The 19888-nt window shown below is 38.9% G+C and overlaps 1 long non-coding RNA gene across 1 annotated transcript; it reads left to right on the top strand.

Moving 5' to 3' along the window:
- Window positions 1-16593: 16593 nt before the first annotated feature.
- LOC135258201 (uncharacterized) lies at window positions 16594-18488 on the top strand. Its single transcript, XR_010330903.1, has 3 exons — window positions 16594-16667; window positions 17204-17271; window positions 17579-18488. It is a non-coding gene; the product is annotated as an uncharacterized LOC135258201 (long non-coding RNA).
- The last annotated feature ends 1400 nt before the right edge of the window (window positions 18489-19888 follow it).

The following is a 19888-nucleotide window of genomic DNA, read 5'->3' as shown; positions in this document are numbered from 1 at the left end:
TGGTTTCTTTGGACAAATATAAAATGACACACAATGCATAAACACACCAAAATGTGTTTTCATTTATTTTAACAACATGAAAACTAAAAACAAATGCCCAACATTTTTACGTATGCCTTAGGGGCATAATGCATTGTTTCTCAGGTTAATTAAGCTGTGGTACACACACAGGTTTCAGCAAAAAAATATAGTGGCCGGCACCGCAAAGATCAATCAACATTCTTTTCTTTTTTTTCCTTTCTTCCAACTTTGACATTTCTACATTGTCAACTCCTAATCAACAATTAATTATAAATTGTATACTTTTTAAAAGTGATATGACAAATTCATACTATCCCACATGTCTGCTTGGCTTTATGTGTTTCATCAAATGACATTTAAAATGAATTGAAAATAAAGAAACAGTTCCCTATTCTCCATCACTGTGTTGACGAAAAAAACAGAACTTTGTTTACATATTTTAAAATAAAATAAATGCTTCAAACAAACACAATGAGAATTATTCATACTGTATGTGTACAGTCATGACTGTGCTTAAGAAATGTAAAACTTAATTTACACAAACACTGCCATTCATCTCTTCTTTGTATCTGAATTTGTACATTGGTATGATCAAAATGTGTGTTTGGGAACACAGAAGAGGTTTCTATTTAGAATGCTTATTATTTCTATGAAAATCGAATTTAAGTAGCCTAGTTACAGACCACTTACAGAGCACAATGTTTATCAGTACAATTATAGTATTAACTAACCTATCTAAATAACCTCAATTTATTCAATACCTCAATAAAATAATTCATATTTGTATTTAGCTTTCAATTCTGACTTTCAGTTTCATTTTAATTTTAGTTTGAAGAGCAAGCTTGCTAGTTTTAGTTTAGCTTTCAATAAAAGTGACTGCCAATGATTGATAATGATATGTCAAATAAACCCAAATTCCCCAGTGTAGTGACGGGGACAGTGTGCTGTAAAAGATCTTTCAGATGCAACATTAAACCGACGTCCTAACTCACTGTGATTATTAAAAACCCCATGACACTCATCGCAAAGAGTAGGGGTTTCCCTGGGGTCCAGGCTAAATTCCCAATCTGACTCTCCCAGGCTGCCACCTAATCATCCCATGATTTAATAGCCTAAAAATGGTTCTCTCTCTCTCCACCTAGCTGATTTGAGGAGAGCGTTCTGGTGAAAAATGGCTGCCATGCATTACCAAACATTGGTGGTGGGTAAGGTGAGCACTCCCACCCCCCTTACTGTAAAGCACCTTTGAGCATCTGGAAAAGTGCTATATAAATGCAATGTTTTTTGCATTAACTCAAATATAAATACTCACAAGCATGCCATCAGACCCAACACTTATATTAGGCCTATTTGGTGCTTTTGGTTTACGTAAAGCTGCAGTAACATTCTTTAGAAAGATGTTGGGGAATGGTATTAATCAGCCACTGTGAGAAAAATTAGGCACCATACGCTGTTTATACCCTCAAATGTTCTAACACCCAGGGCCTGTATCACAAGGCAGAATTACTGAGTTAGCGAAGTGCACTGAGTAAAACCTGGAACAGCTTTGTACTTCAGCCAATGTTCCAGATTTGCTGGGTTATATGTGGTGAACCAATCAACAATAGGATTGACCTTGTGCACATAGATGTGTTGAGAAAGAAAGAGTTTCACCAATGGCTGACAAATGCCTTGCTCGGGCATGGTCAGTGCTAGCAAATGCACAAAAAAATAAAATTTGATAGAGCTCGCTCTGAAACTATTGCTTCTGCTGGACATGTAGGTCAAAAATTCAACACTAATTTACCAGGTCCTTCAATGAATTTAGCCACCAAAGTAGGTAGCTATTATTGATAACATTACTTGACTTGGCACCTAGTTCTTGGAAATGGGAAATGTTTGCTACTGCTATCTGTGTGTTAAGTTAGGTAGTTGACCTAGGTTAACTAGGTAAACTAATGTTACCTGTTAGATAGATCACATTAGTTAAACCCAACCCTGCTTTCCAGAGTGTGTTTATGCTGTGTTCACGTTAAATGGAAGTTACCAAAATTACCATCTTCCAACTGGGAAAAACTGTTCACAACCTCCCAGTGTAAGTAGGAAATATGGGATATTTCTGATGGCTCTGACATCTCCGACCTGGAAAAAAAACAAAAAAACATGGGAGTCTATGAATGCCGCAGGAAAAATTGCTTCCATGACTACAAATTTTGCTACTGCTTAAGGTAACAAAATCATAATACATTTTATTTTTGCACCAGTTTGCCTTTGCACAGTGTTTATGACTCATGTGTATGGCTACTAGTACCTGCTACAATTGGCATGGCTAAATACTTGTTGAAGTGATGCGTTAGCTACAAATTGAGCTAGCTACTTGCAGTTAGCTATACTGTTATTTCTGCTGGACGTTTGATTGTTAGATAGTTAGATAATACCTAAACAGTGCAACAATAACAGGGTGCATGATTTCCATCTTGAGAACCATCAATTGGTTAATTAATAGTCAACTGACAACACGCTAACAACCCTGATCGGTTTAACCCTTAGAGGTTTAACCCCGCAGGGGGTGTCTGTACTCTTGCCTGGCTAGCAATCCCAGCATGCTAGTATGCTATATCAAAACTATGTGATCTTTTAGCCACTAAACGACTGTTTACTATGACATATTTTGGATTCCTTGGCATACACACACAATGCAGTAGCCAAAAAACACTTGCATATAGCTGAAACAGACTTTTGGCAATATCTCCCGACTTGTTTATAGAACTCTCCGGCCGTCGTTGGAGACAAAGAGATAGTAATTCTGCATGTTTAACCTGATATGTCTTTAAAGCTCTTTAAAGTGTTTTGCCCTGCTGTCCCCTACTGCTTTTATGTTTACGGCTATTAAATCTGGTTCCCTATTTTCCTCCAAAAGACAAGTATTCTGAACAAAGATGACTGCCTTTTTTTCTTTTTCCCACGGCGCACAGGAACTGGCGCCATGGGCTATGCATGGCAAATTGTAGTCACTCACTCACTCACTCACGGACAACCTTTGAGGGACGTTTTGTGGGACGCGTGCGCAGGTGGTGCTTCGTTTAATAGGACGCATGCGCAGGTGATGCCAGCTAAAAACAGATAGAACTGAGTTGCGCCGTAGGTCTAGACGGTTCCATGTTTGTTTCTTCTCCTCCTCTCACACTTTGCACTACCCCCTCTCTCTACACCTACGGAAGCCTTCCCAGTCCAAAAGTATATCAATGGGTACAGCAGTTCAGTCTCACAAATTAGTTAGCTGCTCTGCTACCCAGCGCTACGCTACGATCAACACAACGCACACAACACTCATATGCCGGTATGCACTTATAGCTAGCCACCGCTACCACATTTTCAGTAATATGGGAGCATGCAGCTGAAATCCTCTACGGAAAGCAACCTCACAGCGATCTTATGTATGATCAGTAGGCAGTGTTGTGATTCACTTCGAGGCCTTATTCTGCTCTTACAGCTCATTTCCAGCCCATGCCACTGCAAAGAGCGCAAACATTTTTAATTTTGTCAGTGACATTTCCTTCTGATGTCTACGACAGCGATCGCGACCACAACATTTATTTTGCATTTTTGTATAGCTATTTCCGTGGATAAAATCACATTTATTATTATTTTCTGTTAAAATTTTTTATTTAATTTAATTCATATTTAGGGAGATACTACTTGCAAGTTAGATGGCATGCGTAGCTGTTTACTAATACAATCGCATTTCAGGCTGGAAAATAACTCATTAAACCAGAGAAATTGCTGAGTTGTCTTAAAATCTTTATCGCCACGGAATGTAGCAAGGCTGGCAACGTTGGCATAGCAACGGACGCTGTAACGAAACTTTAAGTACATCACAATGGTTTTAAAATGTCATTACCTCATCCGGATCATTTTTTCAGCCCGGATCAAATTTGTTGTGACAGCTCCACTTTTAAACTGAAGCAGTCATCATTATGCACTTGAGTACCTTATGTAATGGTCCCACGTATCTCCATTATGATACACTATTTGATCATTAATAATTATATCCTAACATTTCTTTAGCATGTCCATACTGTCCTGTATATATGAAGGTAATGTCATGATTGTAACTGCAGACCTGGCTGCGGTTGGCAGGGGGTTTGTGGACTGAGGGGCCCTCCAGATAGAGGGCTCTAGGCAATTACCTATGTCTAGAACTAAGTCTGAACATATGACAAATAATTATGTTTATTGTTTAACTTGGCTGTGTCCAACATTAGGGTACCCAAACTGCACTCAGTGGTCATTATATTAGGTACACATGTTCGTTAGCCTTGGGGACTATTGCATGTGAGCAAGCTCAAGGACAAATTTACCCTCATCAATGTCGAGATCAACTTATGAGTCTCCTTAAGATATAGAAGACCTTTCCCTCCTCTTTGAGAGAACAGGCAATAAATGGTTACCATGGTGACATTCTGTTCCAAGGAAGATGCAGACAAAATGTTGAGAAAAGCAGGAGGGATAAGACAAGATATCATAATACTATTGGCAGTGTGTGTACAAATAGTGTGTGCTCCATTATGCAAATATTAGGAATGATGTTTTCTGATCAGAACATTCATTCATTTAGTATACTTTTTATTTGTTATTAAGGAGAATGAATTCAGAACATGGGGAGTTCTGTGTGTTTTGCTGCTGTTAGGACTGTCTTTTCCAAAAGTCACAACTAGGGGTGGACCAATCGATCATCCGTGGGTTGGAACCGGCCGGTTTTTGCTCCATAACATGCGATCGGTGACCGGCAGATTTTGGCCAATCTGTATTTTGGTTATATGATGTAAGAAATGTGAGCGGTCCATGCACAGTCTGCATTGGAATGCTGCCACTATATCTTTCCCAAAATCTCACTGCAGAGTGTATGAAGTGGACATTAAGGGTCTATTTTTTCGTAATATTTTCCGTTAACCTTATCGGATGTGATTTACACAAATGCTTCATTATCAAGTTTTGGCTTTTTAGATATTTTTCCTCTATGCCAGTGGCTTCACCTTGGTGTCTGTTGGGCATATCAAGATAGGCTACAGGTTCAGTGTACCTTCAAGAAATTCCAGTTTGTCTAAACCTTTTTATATGGAGACGAAAATGAATGTTGAACTTTATTTGTGGAAATTAAAAATAATTCCGGAATAGCACTGAACAATGTCCCCAAGAAATTCTGACCTCTGTTGTGTATTGATTGGGCTGTGGGGTCTTGATGTTTCAGATGGATGATTATGTACAGGACAGTGAAGTCTAATCAGAATGCATAGGACTGCATGGTCAGGTTGTGTACAACATTTGAGGATGAAAATGGGAACAGTAACATTGTAGGCAACTGAGAAGTTTTGGCAACATGGCTGCGGCATGGAAGACTCATCCTCCTGGTTCCTCCTCTCCTCTGTCCTTTACTCTGGGGAGGAGGCACAGATCATACATCAGTAATCACGGATACAAGGTGATGAGTGGGATGTTGAAATGATCAAGTGATCAAGTGGGCTCAAGGATATTTCAGAATCCCTGTGGAAGGCAATATTTTTCTCAGCATTCAGCGAAGCAGGCATGCAATTTGTTAGGGCATCCTGAAAGTGTCACCTTTCATAAAATCCCTCGGTAACAATACATGAAGTTGAATCGATATAGAATAGAACATGCTCAAGCAAACGCTTGGCACAAACAATTTGGCTCTCTGAAATTGCTTTTTCCTTCCTCTCTAGCGCTTTTTATTGTCCTTTGGAGGGCATAGGGACGCTGGTATAAAATGGCCTTAGGGCTACACAATCAGATGCGCCAGTACGAAACAAAATAATTTTTCAACATGGCAGACGCTATCATTCTGGGTCATGCCATAGATCTCCAGAAACCTTAATGGTTTTGCCTCTTATTTCAAAACCTGCTGTTATGGTTGAACTGAGTCAAGGCATGGACACTCTGCCATTAAATGATACAGTGCCAGCCCTCAGATTCAGGCATCATTCAAAAATCTCAAGACTTGGGATTCTCAAGACTTGGCATAAGCATCATCAAATGGAAGCAACTACGTCGATCTATAGATTTATGGTTCCCAAACTGGTAATGAGAAGGGTCGAAGCGGGTTCTGGGACAAATATGATAAAAGGCTTTTCTTAACATACACTTTCAATTGATATGCACACCAGTCAAATAAAGAACTGTACTGCATTGCGTTTCAAGTTATCAAGCTGTACATGCAGCTGTTTTGCCATGTTACAGCAGTGGTTTTTAAAATGGGGTCCTGCATGCCCCTGTGTATGCTGGTTTTCGTCCCAACCACAATTGCAATCCCACAATTTTATAAAGCTCTTAAGATTTCTTAATTACACTTTTCATGTTTTGAGGCAATATTTACCCTCTTAGGTGGCATTATGTCCTGCATTCACATTGTGCAATATTGCAAATGATTACATACATACCTTTGTTAAATGATCAATCAACAGGCTCGTAATTGGTGAGCATGTGGACACTAAAACTAGCTACTTGGTTGATAATGAAGAATTTGAAGTCAAAGAAAATGATAACAAGTCGAACTAGCATTGTGTCAACACAATGCAAGTTTGGTTCATTATTATTTGCAAAGCATTTAGGAGCCAATCGATTCAGCTCAGTCACTAGTTTGATCAGTTCAAAAATGTTGTACCTCTCTTTGTATAATCAATTGCAAACTAGCACAATGTGAAAATGAAACTTTTATTCTTCAATGCATGCATAGCTATTTCTCACATAATGTGGCTTAAGTGGTTAAATAATCACTCAAAACTCAAAAAACACTATTAAGAAAAATTGACAGTTTGTTAAAATTCTGGGATTGCCATTGTGGTTGGAACAAAAACCAGCATACACAGGGGTCCCCAGGATGGAGTTTAAAAACCACTGTGTTACGGACTTTTTATTTACATACTTTTACATAGTGTCCTCTAAATTTATTCATGCGCTTGAAGATTAACAATGAAGTCTGTATTCATAACTTCTTTTACTTAGTTTTTTTCTATTAGCATAAAATTAAATAATTTTCCAATTTTTTTGAGCATGCAATGTAGCTGATTACATATATTGTTTATTTTATACAGTCTTCTTTGGTCATCTTTATTAAATGTGTGAATAATTTCAATGTGGGGCAATGTGTGCTAGTCTGATTGTATTAAGGGATGGGTCACAGAAAATGGATTTGACTATTTAGTGGTTTGGATGGAAATGCATTAAGTAAAGGTTTATTTATAATTGTCTATATTTTCTGTTTTGTTTCAACTACACAAAGCAGAAAATGATCATCCTGTCTCCTAGGTCTCTACATTGAGAACCTTGTTTAGCCAGAACTCAGAAAGCAAAAGCATTAAAGATAATTACATAAAAACTGTAAGCCCTTTGGTTTGATAACTAGGTAATACTGTTAAAATACATGTAGTCTGGACAGGAAGCAATTGGTCACCATAGAAACAGCAGTACCTCAGGGACTGGTTAAAAGTAGTGCACATAGGAGCAGCACCATTTTGAATAGAGAAAAATGGTAAACAAATCCTTTAAATTGAATAAATGTCATGAACTGTTGCAAATTGTGATTCACCTTGTAGATCACCTGCTTCTCAGGTCACATTTTCTATATTTTAAGCTAAGAATTTGACTGTTGTACTAGTGCATCCATCTGCTTATTTAAGTCACATTACTGTTTCCCCAAATATTCGTTTTCCATATAACTTTCAAGGTATTGTTTCAAATTTAAATAACTGTCACACGAGACATCAGAATACAGCAAGAGGATAAAGTATATTTGGTTTACAATGGGAAATTTTCCATTCATATATCAATAATAAAATAACAGCATTAATTTTGCTCTTTGAACATTTTCCTCTCAATTTCAATGTGAAACTGAATAAATAAGACATTGTACGGTTAGATTATAGCTATAAGGCTTCTGTTTGAAGAGAACTAGCACGATGCGTGGTTGAGAATGGCTCCATTCATATTTACATAAAAATGTAATTACACTAATTAAAAACCGCCATTGCACAAGTGTCATTTTTTTTCTTGAGGACTTGCACTGGCCATGAAAAAAGAAATGCAGAGATTATACAGAGACTTTCCATCACTCGTATTACGCAGAGTGTGTTTCGTTTTCCCACCTGGTTTATATGAGATGTACTTTGTTTGATTATCCATGGGTTTGTCCTCAGCAGAACCTGCACTGCTATCATGCAGGACTAATACAGGAGCACTGCTCCCAGGACACAATCTAATTGGGAAGTGAGTTAGAGCCACGGTTATCTCCCTGTTATCAGCCATGAATGCAAATTACCCAGATGGCCCAACGAACAATGTCAAGTTACTGAAACCCATTCAAAAAGGCCTTGTTGTTATCATCAACAGGAAAACCCTGTTTTTGTTTTAATATTATTATTTACCTAGCTGAAGGGGACATGGAAGCTGTGATGTTCTCCCCCAGGTTCACAGGCAGGACATGTCCTGGTTTGACAGCTGCTAGGGCCAAAATCCACCTCTCTCACATTGTGCATTGTGGATTCAACTAATGGCCAAGCCACCATTGTTTGTTGAGCTTTTTACACATTATAAAGTTTTAAATGAGACAAGTTTTAATGTCACCATTGATTATTTCCTATTATGCAGTGTTGCTAAGTTAAATTAAAATATCTTTAAATGAGACTTTTTGTACTTCTACATAAATGGCAGTGTAATGTCAAAATAAAATGAAGTATTCAGACGTCTTCCGAACTATATAAAAAATTTACCTGAAAATGTCTTGATAGGTATTCACACCATCTGTATTACAAACATAGATTGGGCCAGATGTATTCAATTTTCTTGAGATCTCCCTAAATACTTTAGCAAGGTCCATCTATGCTGATTTTGAATCCACCTGTGTTCAACTGCATGCTTGCAGAATGAATATTTTACTTTGTTAGTTCTCACAACTGAAACAGCAGATCAGATCAGTCATACTGACATGAAGATCAGGGACTTGCTTGTGGAACTTCAAAATGAAGTAAACAAAAGGTGGATAAAGTTATAAAAAGACTGGCAAAGTTGTCAATTTTCCTGGAAGCACCAAATGTAAAAAGAAAATATAGCACAAGACAGGTAGTATCAAGATCAGACTGTCCTACCAAACTGAGCAACTGGACAAGAAGGGCAATTATCAGAGAAGTAAACAAGAGGCCAGCTAAGACAGAGGGCTGCATGGCTCTTGGGCTAAATTGGGAGAAACTGTCCAGAGATAACCCAGTTTTACAGCACTTCGTGGATTTGGCCTCTTTGGGAGAGTGGCTTGTGAGAAGTCACTTCTGAGAAAGGCAAACATTAATTCACACCTGGAGTTTATCAGAAGCCATGCGAGACAACCTGAGACCTTCTGGAAGAAGATTTTTGTGGTCTGATGAGACAAAAGTTGACCTGAAAGGGAAGAGTATGTTTGGCGCAAACCAAACACAGTCCATTATCTAGGTAACACCATCCTTACCAGGCATAGTGGTGGCAGCATCATGCTATCAGGTTTCTTTTCAGCAGGACACACTGGGAAGTTTGTTGCCATCAAGGGTAGTGTGAGGCCGCGTTAGCGGGACTCACTTGTTTAACAGAATGAGTGTGACCAGGTGGTACTGGATGGTGGTGAACAGAGACGGCGTCACTCCAGAAGTCGGATGCCAAAGTACTGATTTATTTACAGAGCTTCCCAAAAATCACCAATTAAAACAAACAAAAAAAAAAACATACATCTTACGCAAGGTACTGTACATTCCCGAGAAACAATAAAAGGGCCTTAGTAACAGGTAGAATTGGTCATTAGTAATTAGCAGATAGCTTTAGCATGATAACATTACCCAGCCTCACAGCAAGCTGTTCACCCAGCGAAAAGAACCCCACTGAAAGAAACTGGCCCCATTATATATATTTCCCATAATTGGGCTAAACCATTCCCCAGGGTACTCCAATTTACATAGCCACAATGGAAAAAAGTAATACATGCAATAACAGTTACAAGTTACACCAATTCAAGTCGTTTTAACAATACCATGTTTATTCCTTTGAAGTTCATCCTTGGACATACATAATCAATCACATTACATCAAAATGTGTCATGTCTCAAAATCTCGACACCCTCCCTTTAAATGATGTCTTCCACTCAACTGATAAATAGGCACGTGAACGACGGGCACGCGCCCTAGTAACCCAGCCGACAGCTGAATGCGGAAGTGGAGGTGTTTGTGATTAAACTGTGAGTAAAATGAATGTTTGTACTGAAATATAGGAAGGCATATGACAGAAACACAGATGGAATATAAAATGAACTATGTAAAATAATGGGTACCGCATTATTTAAACAGTGGAGATGTTCGGTTGCAATAAACGTGAATGTGAGCGAATTATCGCATTGCGTTTTATTTATGGGTATGACATTATTTAAACAGTGGAGATGTTTGGTTGGAATAAACTGGAATGTGAGCAAATTATCGCATTGCGTTTTATTTATGGGTATGACCGAACACTCGGCCATGCTAAACACAGTTAACACGTGTGAGCTATTCACGCTCTTGGGGACTCGTGGGCTAGCGAAAAGGAACGGGGGATCCTTTTCACATTTCCCTCCCCCTCTGAAGGCTCGCCATCTGGATGGCGAGATAGAAAGTCTGCCACCGTATTCTGTTTTCCGGCCCTGTACCGGACCGTGAACCTGTATGGCTGTAGAGCCAAAAACCACCGGGTGACCCAGGCGTTAGAGTCCTTCATGTTCCCGAGCCACTGAAGGGCTCTGTGGTCAGTCTCAAGGATAAAGTCTCTGCCAAGCAGATAATATTTAAAAGTGTCCAAAGTCCATTTCACCGCAAGGCATTCGAGTTCAATAGTCGAGTATCGAGTTTCCCTTGGAAACAGCTTACGGTTTATATAAGCCACGGGTCTTTGATTGCCCCCTTCTCCTTGGAGAAAAACTGCCCCAAGCCCAACGCCTGAAGCATCCGTTTGCACAGTGAAGGGCTCGTCGAAGTTAGGGCTCTGGAGGACTGGATCTTTACAAAGAGCCACTTTTAGATCGACAAAAGCCCTTTCTTGCTCAGGCCCCCATGGAACTTGATTGGACCCCAACTTCTGTGTCAAGTCCGTTAAAGGTGCAGCTCTAGTGGCAAAATCTGGCACAAACCTCCGGTACCAGCCAATAAGTCCAAGAAAGGACCGGACCTCTTTCTTAGTCTGTGGTCGTTGATAGTCCTGCACAGCCTGCACTTTGTCCTTCTGCGGTCTGATCACCCCCCGCCCCAGGATGTGTCCCAGATACCTGGCCTTAGGTTTAGCCAGAACACATTTCTTGGGCTGGATAGTCAGACTCGCTTGGTGGATGCGTTGCAGCACCTCAGCCAGATGTGTGAGGTGCTCCTCCCAGGTGGTGCTGACCACCACAAAATATGAGTCAGTGTCCTCCAGCATGCAGTCCATGAGCCGCTAGAAAGTAGCCGGTGACCCCTGCAGGCCAAAGGGCATCACAGTGAACTGGAAGAGCCCCTGCAATGTTCTGAACGCTGTGAATGGTCTATCTGCTTTGGCAAGGGGTACCTGCCAATACCCCTTACAAAGGTCCAAGGTGCTGATGTAGTTGGCCTTACCCAGATGCTCAATGAGGTCCTCCAGCCGGGGCATTAGGTAGGCATCGAAGTGGGACTGTGCGTTGACACGGCAGAAATCTATGCAAAACCTAATGCTGCCATCCTTTTTAGGTACTAGCACAACAGGGTTACTCCACTCACTGTGTGACCTTTCGATGACCCCCAGTGACTTCATTACTTCCAGCTCATCCTTAAGCACTGGAAGCAAGCTCTCTGGAATCCGGTACATCCTCTGTCGCACCGGAGTGGTGTCTTTGAGAGGGATGTTGTGCTCTACCAGGGTGGTAAATCCAGGCCTTTCTTGCACAAGGCCCAGTGGAATGATGGCCTCCAGCTCCCGTTGCTGGCCAAAATGCTGGACAAATCCAGGGTGGAGGTCTATACCCCCAAGGGGAAGAACTGCTCTGGGATGTCCTCCTCCACGACCGCCTGCACCATGAGTTGCTGGCTGACTGGAACCTCCCAATCATTCCATGTTTTCAAGAGATTAACATGAAAGGTTTGTTTAGTTTTCTTTCTTTCAGGCATGTTAATTTCATAAGTGGCAGGCCCCATTTTCCTTGTTACCTCATAGGGTCAATGCCATCAAGCTAACAGCTTGTTCTCAGAGGTGGGTAACAGTAACAGTACCTTTTGTCCAGAATGGAAGGTTCTCTGCTTAGCTGATTTGTCATACCAGGCTTTTTGGTGGTGTTGAGCCTTCTCCATGTTGGTGTGCACCAGCTCGGCCATCTCCTCCATCTTCTCCCTCATTTTCAGCACGTAGGCGAGAACGGTAGTCTTCTCCGGTGCTTTTGGCTTATCCCATGCATCCTGCAGCACATCAAGGGGTCCCCTCACCTGCCTCCCATACAAGAGTTTGAAAGGATAGAACCCCGTTGAGGCCTGGGGGACCTCACGGTAGGCAAACAGCAGGTAGGGCAGCCAGCGATCCCAGTCCTTGCCATTTCCGGCAACAAACTTTCGGATCATGCTTTTCAGGGTCTGGTTATATCTCTCCACCAGGCCATCGGTCTATGTTAAACACAGTTAACACGTGTGAGCTATTCACACTCTTGGGGACTCGTGGGCTAGCGAAAAGGAACGGGGGATCCTTTTCACAGGTAGTATAGATGAAGCCTCATACAGGCAAATGTTGTGGAGAACCTGATCTGCTCTTTGGGCGGAGATTAATGTTCCAATACTACAATGACCTAAAAGCACAGCCAAAAGCTACAAAGTAATTTCAAACTAATAAAGGTCATCATATAAATAATAATACAATAATTAAAAATGAAATTATTACATTTCTAATTAAATGAATTTGGCTACTTCAGAGGACACAATTGGCCTCATTCACAAAATGTGTACGATCAGAACGTTTTCAAGAACAATTTGGCATTCATAATTTTTTTTTCTTATCTGTATTTGTTCATGGCTGATTCATTATGCTAATCACATGAACAGGATTGTGCATAAAAATGACACACAGCCTGCATTCATCATCTCATAAACCTGGGATACGCACAAAAACAAAGGTCTGCATGTGTCATGAATCCCATATTGGATTTTCATAGGAACATTTTAAAGAACGATAGTAAGAATAATTTTAGAAAAATTTTGTGAATGTGGCCCAATGTTTTAGTTTTCTGAAGATGAAATGAAAAAAATACAAAGGAACATCATAAATACTTGTAAATCTCATCTCTTGAAGGAATCTGTGTTTGAACTCTGTTTGAATCTGTGAAGTTTATTATTGAGACAAAATTCAGCTCTAGCATCTTTCCCCCTGTGTCTGTCAGTTGGAGAATTCAATGCAAAAATGAAGCCCAAATGCTGTTTGGACAGACCTAAAACTGCCTTGTAACGAAAACTTGAAAGCAGCGAACAAAAGAACACATTAAACTGATGAAAGCATAATGAGGAGCACAGGCCATTAAGCCAATCTTACCATACCATTATCAAAGCCTAGAACTGAGAATGAATCTATTACTTGCCATAACATATGGACATTTATTTATTTTTCAGGCTCCGATGACACATATATGTGAGATGATCACTGGAGGGTACATTGCTGAGCATGTTCCTTCTTGACCCTAAATTCACTACAATAGAACTGACACTCGTCCGGGAAATGTTAAGATGTACCCAACGAACATCGAATGTTGTTTCCCTTTGCTCACAGTAAACAAGCAGGTTATTTGGGTCTTAAGAACCTTTAGAAGGGTCACTCTGATTAAGAATTTCTAAAACTAGAAATACTCAATTTTCTTAAAAAAAACCTTAAAACACAGATACTCAAATAAATCTGACAAATGACATCAACAAATTAATCTATCAGATTATAAATTATTCAGACTCCTGTGCAAAGTAGCACAATTTGCCAGTCCATTTTTGGATGGGATGACCAATGCCTTGGTGGTGTCCTTTTTGTTATTTGAAACTCGATTCTGGTCTCTCTATCGCATTAAGACAAATTGGGTACTAATGAGTGAAAAAGAAACCCAAACCAATCTGTCCCCAATTAACTTTGAGCAGTTCAATTTGCTCCAATAATTTGTGAGGAATGGTGTTTTTCTTTTTTCTTGTGTTGTTAGTGAGCCAGCATGTAAATAAATGGCTGTCTCAGGGCATTTCTTATGGAAAATATATAGTGAACATTGAAAGATATATAAACTTATCGACCTTCTCAAGGTGGTCATTCATTCAATAAGCCATGTGATTAATGGCTTGGTCTTAATTGCTTTACCTCCCCTTCGCAATACTGAAACACATATCCCTCTGACAGACTGTAAGACAGACTCGGATACATGAGCAAATCAGTCAGCATGATATATCTTAATGGAGAAAAAGTCCTAATTTAGTACCTTTCCAATACCTGTCAGCCATCAGAACTGCAGATATAAGAGGCAGAAGGCAATGCTGAACATTTGGCGTTGAGGACTGATGATCATCTAATTGTAACACTCCTTTGTGCTGTACTGATTTCCCAGTAAATGAGTTCTCCATAGGTCAGTCCTCTCCTTATTTTCTCATTTAAAACAGATGGCGACAGGGACACTTTTTTGATGAAACATTGCACACAACATTCATTAGAGCAGTCTTCCTCCTCCCCAAAATCTTTTTACATTTTCTCATTTATTTCACTTTCCCTGTGCAATTCAAGAGGACTGCTACCAGCAACCATGCCAGCCTATACCTGTCTCAGGCTAAACTCCTGAAAGTGAGCAGAATTGTGCTTAGTATTCACATAGGAAACCTACTGCAAAAAAACTAAGTTGGAGCCAAATGATCTTAATTCTATATTTTTATATATTAGACTACATTTTCATAAGTGGAGGGCTACAGAAAATGTATTTGTCCATTAAATGGGTCATAGGTTTGGGGAATTTGGGAACCATTGTTGTATAATGCCATGGCAACTTTCAAATAAGATGTTACACCAAGGTCCCAACTCACTGTGGCCCTTAAAGACTAAGGCACTTTTTCAAAAAGGCAATAACCCTTTTTAATATAAAACAATAGTGCCCTGGGTCAAAACCCCACAAAACTGACCACCTGACCAGCATCACCTTCTAATAGGCTACACAGCCCTTTTCACAATCCAATTCTGCTAAAAAAAAAAACTATATGATCTGGGTTCATTTCACGAAAATCCAACAGTAACTGGCCTGCAGAGCCAGCTTTTCAGAATGGATTTCAAATGATTTCAGTGATACAACAGCTGCTCATATCTCATGCAAAATGAATGAAACACAGACCGTCACATAAATGGATGATTTGCATATCCACTATCACCTTTCCTGTGTCCCTGGCAAACAGGAGGATTAAGAAATGAAGGATATCTGAACAAGCGAGATATGACAGTCCATTGAAGGAAAAGCACATTTATGGAATCCCCTTTTCAGAAGGTCCAGTTAAAATGGTAGCAATGGAACAAAGCCAACAGGCTTCACAATCTATCGTATCTTATAAGAGACAGGGGATAGGACACTTCATAGAGGGACATTTTCAGACTCTCAATCAATGTATTAAACATGGGCATATGAAGTGTGTGACTCATATAGAGATCTACTGTATACTTGTGGTTCTATGCTTTTGGAACCATAAGTATAGATTTGTCTTCTGGGCAACTATGGTTCAGCCTCCAGAACTGTAGTACCATTCCCTTGATCTTTTCTAAATTAAATTTAGGACCTCACAAAGTTTTGAGAATATATGAATTTTAAACCGTATTAAAAACAAGAGAAGAAAGAAAAAGCATGCAAGTTCAGGGGTATATGTGCCAATATGGAAATAACTTTCGGATGCCTTCCCATGTTCAATCTTAAAACAAATAAGTGCATGGCTTTAACAGCATTGTGGGGGGAAAATGCAGCCAGAGTGCATGAACACTGACATGGGTTACTGCTCACCATTATGCTCATGGAAAAAGTTTTCTTCATGATCATCATGAGAGGTTACATGATTGCAGCATATTCAACTTAACCCAACCACAGGTAAAAGCAGCACAACAGTACTGTTCTTTCCAGTTTTCAATTTTGCACTGCGTATCGATATAAGGATGTAAAATTCCTCAAATCTGTTACAAAACCTCTGGATAGAATGGTAGTAGTTAAAACATTTTACAGTGCAAGTGCTTACATTTCCTAAAAAAATAAAATAAAATAAAATAAATCTGTCCATTAGCTAAATTAGTTCTTAAAACAGAAGAATAAAAACATTACTCAGCATATTTGATTGATTTCATGACCATGCTTGCCTTTATGTCCAATGTGTATTTTTTATACAGTGCTGTTTTTGTTCTATATATGACTCTCTAAATATTGTCTATGCCAATGAAAGAGAAACATCTACCTTATCTTCGCCATTTTAAAGTAGTGATTGGTCTCAGTGGCCTCAGTGATCTCAGGTCAAAACATGTTTTTTGTGGTGGAATGACAAACTTGATCTTAAAATTTTGCAGAGTACCTACATTTTCGATGGAGCCTCAAATAAAACCATGACAAATGGTGTCAACATAATGGACAGAAGTTGAAAGTAAGCATGCTTTCCGTAAATACCCCCATGACACCACTTCAATTTAAAACAGCTCCATCTAGTGGACTTACTGCTACCTTGTGTAGACAGCTTAAATGCAACAGCTTGGGCCAGACGCAAAATATTTTAGGTTGCCTTACTAAGTGGAACATATCTAAACCAATCTGCTCATAATACTGCCATTTTGTAGTCCAGGCCATTAATCTGGAATAACCACATTAATCATAAAATATGAATATATGACAGATATCCACAGGTCAATGAGAGGGATACATTTTACACATAAGTATTAATCACATACATACCTGTGTTCTCATTATCAGTTGAAAACAATTTAACTATGAGAAACTGTACACTAAAGACCCAGACAAGGGACAGAATGATGTACAATTAGTACTCCTTAAATTCATTGCCATGGTGCAAGTCATTCAATGCTATCATTCAGACTGTATTCTCTTGCTTTATGTTTGATAGATATTTTGTTTCATTGTTAAACTGAAATGTTTTCTTCAACTGATCTCTAACCACATGTAAAGTGGATTACATATCATCATCCCAGTCTGCCTGTTTGTCTGTCTGGCTTAAATCTGCTGAAAAACATAGAGTAAGTACACTGAATTTATTCCCCATCAGAACTGGAATCTATTATTTTGACCTTCTGTTATATGGCAACTTTCACGAATGGCCGAGGCATATATATTACAACAAACCATTCCAATTTAATTCTAGTATACTTATTTTTCTATCACAGAATTTGGAGCATATGATTTTTGCCTTATTTTTGAAAGTATGGTTGTTTGATCTGTGCTTTATCAATATTGATGAAGTAATAACATTAATAAAATGTAGTTGCCTGATCAATATGTTTCAATGATAAAGGGTGTGTGAAGGTAGTCTTGTTACCGTTCCAGCAGTGCTATCCAGTGTAGTCAAAAAGGATCCAATGTTTAAAGTATCAGACCAGCCCCATCGGTGACCCCTCCACTCCACAGGAAGTCTCCTGTGAAAAATATGACCCTCATCGTGACAACAGGCGGAGGCAACTCAGATCTGTGAGTTGCTGCTGGTTCCCATAGTTCCTGGCTTGGCATTCCATGACATTTGCTCCATTTCATTTTCTTTCACACCTGGGTCCAAAGACTAAGATAACAGCACAAAAATATATCTCACCTGTGATTATTTGGTAGAAGAAAGAGTAAGTAACCTTGGTGGTGAAGCAAGGTGGCACCTGGCTTTAACACTTACAGCTGAAACTGAATCCAAGTGATCACTTCACCAATATTATGGCTGAGATGTAATCAAATCCTTAAAGTTAGTTTACTTTCTAAGTTTTTAGAAACCATTATTTCAGTTTCAGTGTATGTTTTAAATTTAGTTTTTGTGTGCATTGAAAGATATAGTGATGCCAGCCACCTGCCAGCTTTATGCTGGCTAGGGGCATCAGCAAGTTTGTAGCTTTTAATGTAATAAAATAAACTATGAGTCATTTCCAGCAGCATGTACGGCAATGCTATGTTTTCTGACGCTATGCACACAAAGATATACATTTTATGGTACTTATTAACAATCACAACCTATGCCAGCACTTGTATGTGTCACAAGCTCTTTATTCCCAAGATTAATCAGGACCAGACAGACTGTATTTCACTTTAAAATCAGAACCAACCAAGTGTCCAGGTGAAATGACTTAACTGTGTAACCAATTGCTTTGATTGATTATGTGCTGAGGAACCATGAAATACAGCAGAACCTGCGGCTCTCCAGGACCAGGGTTGCAGACCCCTGATAAAGGAAGCCATGCCACACCTTACACTGAGTGCAGTGGTCTCGGGATACATTCCTTCTTCATAGAAACATCTGTAACAGTTCCAAACAAAGATTTGATTAAATGTTTTTTTTGTTTGTTTGTTGTTTTAGTAATCAGGTAACATAAACATATACAACCAGTGGAGGCATAATGTTGTTGTACAAGTTGCTTTGGATTTACTTCACGTGAATGTTATCAATGTCTACAATCTCATATATATATATATATATATATATATATATATATATATATATATATATATATATATCCAAAAATAAATACATAAAAAACCCTGGGCCAATTGAAAACAAACACTAATAGTGAAATAAATAAAATAATAATAATAATAATAATAATAATAATAATAATAATAATAAAAACGCATAAAGTAAAACCTAGACATATAAGAATGAAAATCACAAGAAAGACAGATAAAATTTTCCCCACCTTATGAATGTAACTACTGGCATCAAGGCCTAGATCAAATCACAAGTGTGTGCTTTATCCTTTACTCTGAGCAACACATTTCTGAAAACGTTCCTTCTCTGTGATACTTTTAACAACACTGTGAACATACTAAGCTCTTCTCGTGGTGCAAATGTTCAATGCCTTGGGATCTTGTTCCATTAGCCTCGTGCCAAATCTCCCTCTTTAATCATGCATGTGCGCCTCCTATGTTTATTTTTTAAGAGCTTTTTAAAGCATGAGTACCATAAAACTAATTAATCTAAGTAAACGCGAGTGCATGCCATATTTCAGATGAAAGTAAGGCAGTAATTCAATCGGAAGAGTTCGAACAGCAAACAGCCACTACTCTAATTACCATCATCGCTGGCGAAAATACAGTATTCCCTCAAACAAGTGCGATAATAAATAAATAAATAAATGAAGATAAACTGACGGTCATAGCTGTGCAACCCATAGACCCACAGACAGGCCTACCTGAGGTTACAAGTTATAGTGAACAATTAACGATAGCTGCGGGGGCTTATAATAATAATAATAATAATAATAATTATTATTATTATTATTATTAATATTAATAATAATAATAATAATAATAATAATAATAATAATAATAATAATAATAATGGTCTTTTACAGGTCGCCTATCATGACAGCATGCCAATAAAAAGCACAGGGAGAACAGACTTGCTGATGTCGTAGCTAGAGAGAGAGAGAGAGAAAATGCATATGAATATGCATATTCAAATATAGCTATGTCTAGGATTTCGTTGAGCAACATGCAGTCTCTATGCTACATTTTAAATCAATGCACGTTTAATCATGTTTTGTTAGTCCAAGTTAATTTTTTAGCTGCGACCGCAGCTCTATAGCTCTGTCTGTCGGTCGGTAGGTTGGTTGGCCGGTTGGTACACAAAAGTGTTCCACCCCGTAGCGGCCACAGTTTTCG

Source organism: Anguilla rostrata, chromosome 1, assembly GCF_018555375.3.
Source record: "Anguilla rostrata isolate EN2019 chromosome 1, ASM1855537v3, whole genome shotgun sequence".
Lineage (NCBI taxonomy): Eukaryota > Metazoa > Chordata > Actinopteri > Anguilliformes > Anguillidae > Anguilla > Anguilla rostrata.
The sequence above is the reverse complement of the archived record's forward strand: the minus strand, read 5'-3'. Positions and strand labels throughout refer to the sequence as shown.